The sequence below is a fragment of the Pygoscelis adeliae genome, unplaced genomic scaffold (genome assembly GCF_000699105.1).
Source record: "Pygoscelis adeliae isolate BGI_AS28 unplaced genomic scaffold, ASM69910v1 Scaffold306, whole genome shotgun sequence".
NCBI lineage: Eukaryota > Metazoa > Chordata > Aves > Sphenisciformes > Spheniscidae > Pygoscelis > Pygoscelis adeliae.
In genome coordinates this window covers 1,791,005-1,798,850 of record NW_008825072.1, presented here as the reverse complement: position 1 = coordinate 1,798,850, position 7,846 = coordinate 1,791,005, and positions in this window count along the sequence as shown.

Sequence of the window (7,846 nt, the reverse complement as noted above, 5' to 3'; positions counted from 1 at the left end):
GAATAACCCAGACTGTCTTCCCCAACATATTTTTTATGTGCACTACAGGGACTTTATTCCCATCTACAGTACGTAAAAGTTTTGACTGGGCAGGGCCAGCTCGTTTGGCAGATCCCTGAGTGTTGACTAACCAGGTGGCCTTTGCAATCCTGCACGGTGGACGCTGCTGAAAGCTCGAAGGTCTGCAAGCATGGCCACTGTGCTGGTGGCTTCCAGGAAAAGCAAAGTTGGGAAATGGACTTGGTTTGTCCCAGTGCTGCCCAGCTCCCGGCAGAAAAACAACTCGGAGTGCATGTTTGTGAAAAAGCACCAGTATTAGAACTGCAAGGGCGCAATACAGACACCCTGCTTCCAGTCCTGCAACATGGAGGTGAGACTGGGACTAATGACAGATATTGGCTGAACTGCCCGGATGAGTCCTTGGTAAATCAGGGCTTGGAGAAAACTATTTCACTGACTCCTGTTGATTTCTGTGGAAGTCAGACAGCTAAACACCTTTCAGGCTCTGGGTCTAATCTGGGAAGCCTGGTGTAGGTAAGGTGCAGTCCTACCACTTCTGCACTTGGACACTATCCTGCCACAACAGGAATGGAAGTATTTTCTTCCATCAACTGCAAAAGGCAAAGGATCAGCTGCAGTCTGACGGCGGGGAGGCTGGGCTTCACCCCACCAGGCAGTCACACTTGCCTGGGGATGCTGGACTGACCATACCTGGAGGTGGGAGAGACCAGAGGAATGGAGCTGAAGAATTTCCCAGGGCTGAGCAAAAAGCCAGCCTTCATCAAAAAAAAGGGCTACAAATCCTGAAGACACCAAGTAAAATGTATGCAAAAGCCTCAAGTGATACACAGACAAAAGTTGCAGGTATTTGAGTCACTTAGGCATTATGAATATTTGCTTTGTCAAAGGCGAGATAGGTTTCTCTGACATGTGCCTTGCAGCAGGTTAAAATAGAAGACCAGCATGGTCCCTTCTGGACTTGCAGCTCCTCAAAACAGAGCCAGCCCCAGTGTGTAATAGGATCTGCACTGCTATTCTGGGGCTTGAATAACATTATGGTGACTTTGCATAGATTTTTGCCCTTAATGCAAATAGGGAAATGATTTTCTAATCAGGTAAGATAAGGCTGAAACATGATAGATAGAGTTGGGCTTGTTAATGAAATACAAAGAAGTAGCCTGTAGCTCCATAAACTATTCTTAAAAATAATGCAACGTTTAAAAAAATGAGTTTCTTTGGCTAACAGTGGTGTGAGAGAGCCTTGATGCAAATCTTTGTAATGAGTGCATTTCGATGAGCATTTGAAAAATATATATGTATTTATTTGCATTGATCTGTTTATATGGCTTTACATATCAACTTAGTCAGGAAAAATTGAATAAAATGTCTCAGGTCTGGGAAATGAGAAGAGATTATGAAAAGCAGATTTAATATAGCACCGTTTTTTGATGTTTGTGGCACATTTCATCATATTGCCAGAGACACCCAATTACACAGCTTGCAGAGTAATCAGCAAATGGGGGATCCAGAGGAGAATATTAACTGCGGTCTTTTTTTTCTCCTTCCTCCTCCTCCTTCTTTAGCAAATATTATGTTATGCTTTATGGAAATGGATCAAAATGCCACATGTGCAGTTAATACTGAGCTCTGGAGCTCTTTCAAATCTTATTTTTCCCCTCACATTGTATTTTTCTGGAACAAACCTCCCGATAACTTTCGGACATGGCTTTTAAGGCCAAAACACCACCTTTAACTTCCTGCAAGTTTGGGTTCCAGTTTTAGCAGGTGGCTGACTTCACCTCATTGACCTTGTGCAGGGGACAAAATTGGGTCTTATCGTTAATTGCAGATAACCACGTGCGGCGACGTGATCATAGCTCATCTGTTCGTTTCCCTCTTGGTGGAGGCAGGAATTGACCGAGCTACTTGGTGACCTTGAAGGTCACAGGCTCTCCTTATCCACAGGGTTTTTAATACTGAAAGCAAACCTGTAACTGCAGTGAAAAAGAAAATCTAGTGATTAATATTCCCCTTACTGTGGAAACAAGCAGCAACGGTTGCAGTCTAGGACAATTGTGGCTGGCTGATATTTTGGGTGCATGTGATCAAACGGTCCTCGAAGGCACTGATGGAACCGGGACAAAAGAATTAGAACTAAAAATACTGCAGGCAGGGGTGTTCCCAGGCTCTGCCCATATTCCCACTGTTCCTGGCTGTCTGCCTGGTTTAAGAGAAAGTCACTTTTCTTGAGACTGTCAGAAAAGTTATTAATCATTATTACAAATGCTTTTTCTTCCCAATGACTTTTTCCCTACTTTTTCCTCTACAATATTTCTACAGTTGGAAAAGAAACTAGGAAGTCATATTGGTGAGGGATGACATTCTGAAATTGAGTAATTTGATTCTTTTTCAAGTCCTTCATTATCAGATGACTTCAGGAAAATTTCAATAAATTCAGAAAAATATCTTTTTTCCCATCAGCTTCATCAGGCATCAAATTAGGCCTGTAGCCAAGATGGAAAGCCCTTGACATAGCTAGCAACTTCTTGCCCAAACAGAAGTTTCGCCATGTAGGTTATGTTCAAACTAACCCTGAGGGAGCAGCAATGTAGAGGAACGAGCTTTGTAAAAGCATGTCTGCCATGTTCTCGAGCACAGCCCACCGTGGCTTGCTTGCCCTAGAAAAGGGAACAAGTCTCCCGTCAAAGGAACAGAAACATCTCCAAAACTGCAGGAAAGCCCCGATCATTTGAGAATGGTCACATTTATCCTGCACCACTGTCTTTAAAGACAAGCTCTCTGGTCAGGTCTTTCCCATCACCACCCCATCAGGCATGAATTTATCTCCTGGCTTGTGCTGGAAGATGACGAGAGAGCAGACCCCTTGTGCTTGCCTTGCACAAGGTGCTGCAGCAACTGTTTCAGCGTCTTGCAGCCGAAGGGGGCTTTTCACCTGCCACCCCAGACAGTGACCCCAACAGCAAGAAGCTGATTATTCTGCACCTTCTCACGCAGACCTTTCTGTGCCGTCCCAGCCCCCCCCGGCTGACAGGCAATGGCACTTGCCACCGTCGGCAGGGACGTGGCGGTGCCGTGGGGCCAGGCAGGGGAGCACGATGTGGGCACCGTTTCCTGACCCACACCCCGTGTCCAGGTTTTCTGCACTAGAAGACGCCTCACAGCCCACCAGTGACACGACTCCGGTACAAAACAGGTCAGCCTGCTTGCATTGACACCCCTGCTGATCGGCTTGAGTAGTTGTTAATGAAGGATTCACAAAATAAATTTTTCTTGATTTTTTTTTTTATTAGCGGAGTATGAAAACAGGCAATAATTTTACAGAAAGCAGGACTGGCACAATTGGTACATAGCATCATGCTGCAGCTTTTCGGAAATGAATATAAACTCTTTTTTTTTCTTCTTTTACCTACCAGAATAAATAAATAAGATACACATTTGAGTTCCTCAATAGTGAATTCTAAAGCACAAGGTCTTACACTACAGCTCAATTTTACAGCGATCTGTACAGTATATTACTTTGATTTCCTTTTTGTTCTCCTTTAAAAGCCTTTGTTCCTTTGCAAGATAGGTTTGACACACAAACACGGTTACACTTTGGAGCTAACTGTACGCCTTGGGTCAGAAGCTGGGAAAAAATAAATTGATTGCCTCCTGGCATGAGAAAATAAACCAAAAAGTTATTTTCCATTGCGCAGACACATCTAAACTTCTCCAGTATGAGATGGCCCTGCTCAATTGCTAGAGCGGTTAGAAAAGGTTTTGGCCATTCATGGGGCACCGGATGCACTATTTAACTTGCTATGTGTTTAATGTGTGTCTTTCTCAGACAGCTTTTGCCAAGGGTTTTTAGCTTGGAGCCGAGGCTATTAAAAAAAAATTGTATGTTTCTGTTAGTATGTGACAAATCTTACATTCTTTACAAATTAATTCTGGGGCTAACTTTTGTCCTTAGCTATGGCATTGCTCCACTGAAATCAGTGCAATTATTCCACTATGGCATCACAGCAGTTCAGAGCAGTGGCTGGGTCCTACTTTTCGAGTGTTGGCATTAATGAGAGCCTTCATTAGTGAGAGGCACCCGTACACAGAAGAGGTGACACTAGCATCTCAGCTTTTGCACCTCTTCCCCAGACAGCCTGAGAAAGCAGGGGACAACACAGGCGCTGCTATCTGTGCAGCTGGGAATGAAACAATGCGTCTGCAAAGTCTGTGGAAAACAGAGGGCATGAATCATTACTGGGCTGTTTTGTAACACGGTGGGAAAGTCGAACACACACACACATCAGAGTGGGGGATTTTTTTTTGTTTGATCTTGCTTTGCTGGAAATTTGTTTGTTTGGGTTTGTTTGTTTGTTTGTTTATTGCACCAACCTTTTCTTATTCCTCTGCTATGGATTTGGACTGAGAGCAGACCTACTCAGAGAAATAGCTTTGTTTTCACTCGACAGAAAACACAGGAGATGTATTGTGTTGCTCTATGTGTGATCATAAAAAATCAGCAAGGGGCACATGGAGGGGTAAGGAGGGAGGAAAAGAAAAATCAACACAGCTTGTAAAAACCAGCAGGAAAGTTCTGTAATTGACTTTTTTCAATCTTAATTGAGTTATGTTTCATAGCTACTGTAATTAAACTAATAGAATATGTTGGATTTGAATTTGCATTTCTTTTCTACAGAGGTTTGTTTAATCCTTTACGTATGAACTCTTCAGAAGTGTCCTGAAGTTGCTCAAAATTGTCGTGTCAATGGAAGTACCACACGTGGCACACGGGGACAGAAATAGCTCCAGTTCCCTCCTCTGTGTCCACCCACTTTGGTGTTTCTTCAGCAAAGATGAGCATCTCTTTGGCTGGCTGCGGTGGCAACAGAAACCTAGAGCTGGTTAAAATTCTTCACATGGTGAAATACCTAAATGAGAAATGAGATGTGGGGGGATCTGCTTGTTGATGGTTATTTTCATGTTTGGGAGCATTTTTGTGTTTCCTACACAGCAAATGATGATTTATGGTGGGGGAAATACAGGCAAAACTTCTCTCTCTATGCCCGTTTCACCATCAAGGATATTTCCACTTGTTTGCCAAAAAATAAAAAAGAAGAAAAAAGGGAAAAAAGAGGTTCCCTTTCTGTCTCCCAGCATCATTACTGGATCTTTTCTCGCTGGTAGTATTTAGTATTTCTCCTGCACTGTTTAAATACCTCCTTTATTTTATTAATACCTATCAGACTTCTCTTGCAGAGTAGAAGAAATGTAACTGCAAACTCTTAGCCTGAATATTGTGACCTGTTTTCTCCTGGGCCCTGATCCTGCAAGGACCGTAGCTAAAATCTTTAAAAATTCAGTAAGTAGGGTTTGGAGCCATAGCTGGTTCACCAAGGAGAGGCAACGTAAGCAAAGCCATAGGAAGGGGAAAAGACTGGCAGAGGAAATCTCCAGATACATAATCTGTTTCAAAATAGGAATTAGGGAGATTTTTTCCCCAGTCTCTCCATCACTGTTTTTAGAGGACTGGGCGTATCCTTTTCCCAGCCTCTGTGCCATGATGTGCATTTATTTGGCATTCCTTTCATGCATTAAAAAATCAACTTGATCATCTGCATTACCAAACACAAAATGTTGCTTCTCTTTTTACATTTATCTCCCTGTGGCTGAAACTGTAGCAGGGATGCCCTGCCCCGGCACCGGGTTGGCGCAGCATCCAGAGAGGATAGATAGAAGAACTATTATGGGGGGAAAAAAAAGCTATGTGACGGGGTAGGATCTCTGGGTTACACTTGAGGCATTTTATGCCTGTGATGGAAGAAACTGTGTTATATCCAACTGCAATGTTTATTAAAATGGATCAGATCTCTGCCTGGACAGTGAGAGGAGGGAAACCTCATTCCATTTTGTTTCTGAGACTCCATCAACAACTTCAGTTTCCTAAATAGCTCGGAACAAGCAGAACTCACCTTCTCCATCACAAATCAGGGGAGATTTGCAGGAGTTCTTCCCACCTGAAAAAATGTTCAGGTTTGTAAAATTCAAAGAGGAATGATGCAGAATTGCTCCCTTCGGTCTTCCCACTACATACACAGGCTCGAATTGGATCAGGAGTTTCTCCCTATGTTTTTTTTTATTTTTTTTTTACTTATTTTCTTTTTGTCAGAAAAAGCCCAAAAGCCCAGAGGCATTAAAACAATTTCCAGGAAAGAGTCAGTTTTGATGGATAATTCATTATTAAACTTCTGCAAGCCAGGAGCCTAAATTCTTGCTTTTTTGCATTTCCAAATCAATTTTGGCTTTACCTGTCAGCTTATTCCCATCGTGGATGTTTTAGTTAATTTTGAACATAAGAAGATAAAACCCAAACTTGGCATAAAATACTTCAAGGGCTCATATGTATTTAAGGCAATATATTTTTTTCTTTTGTTTATTTTTAAATTTTAGGTATTTTCATTCTGATTCAGAGTGGGAGAAATAACCGCCACATAAGAAATATTCTCATGCCCTGGTCCAGGACCAGCTGCTGCACCACGCAGAGGCAGACGAGGATGACACTGAACAGACATCCATAGGGACTGATGGAGATCCGGACGACTCCTCTCCCAGTTTGCTTTCTGGGCTGTGCTGGCCTCATCCCGATGTCCATGGTTTTAACAGCGTGCCAGATGCTCCGTCTGGGAAGCTCCTGGTAGCTGCTCCAAGCCTGCTGTGAGGATGTCAGCGATATCACGGGGGATGAAGGGGGTCAGGCACCAGGGTCGGTTGAGACGTTCGAAGGCGGTGAATGTTAAAATGAATTTTTGCACTGAGGCACAGGGAAAAGTTTCCCTCTGTGGCTCGGCGGGGAAGGTCTCGTCTCCCTCCGGAGGATCATGGCAAATCTAGCACTGGATCAAGCGAGCTTATCTCCTGCGCTCCCTGTCCCCACCTTGCAGAAGCAGGGCATAAATCCACGTGTTTTGACCTTCCTGTGGCAGATGCTGTGGTATCCATCGAGACCTACGGTAAGGCTGTATCTGCCCGGATCCGAGCTGATGTTGCCCTTTCCAGCCCCACGTTCCCCGGGCAGAGGAGAGATGCCCATCTTACCGGGGATGGCACAAGAGCGACTACGACCCTCTGTTCTCTGCCTGAAACACCCACTGACATGAGTTGCAGTTTCACGGACATCTTTTATTACTTAAAGAACAGCTGAAGTCCAGATCTGGTCTCACTGCCAATTACCACCCTTGTTCACTTCATCAGCTCAGTCTAGACTGGCACCAGGGAACAACATCAGAAGGGGCGTTAATTAAATTTGCAGTTGCTCTGCTCTGGCACAGCAACTCCATAGCCTACAAATGTGCTGAGGTTAGCAGGAGGCAGAAAAAAAAAGGTGAATATAGCTTTATGAGGAAGGGGGGGGAGAAAAATTAGAGCTTTGTTTTGGTGTCCCTAGTTTGGGTGACAGGCTACAAGAAATGAAAGCTGGGACTTTCAAAGGATGTTTTTGGAGACAGTGAATGCACTTTGGTGGTTTTAATTTAATCAGGCTCCTTTGAAAGCAGCAGCCAAAAGTCTACTTCCTATGAATACATTTGGTTTTGAAAAAGTGGAGAATTCTGCCGGTCACTGGGGCTGATTTGACAAAGTCAGGAAAACGAAAGCAGGAGAGAAAACCCCAAGACTGAAGTGTTTGGCACAACAGAAATTTTAAGGAAGATGCTCCATTTTCCTTGGAAGCTGGTGCAGTCGATCAACTGCCCTCTCCGGAGGTCTGCTCTTGCTACAACTTTGTGAGGGATAAAACATCATTTCCCACCAAACTTGGCTATTCTTACATCTCTATTTGCAGGAGTTAGAG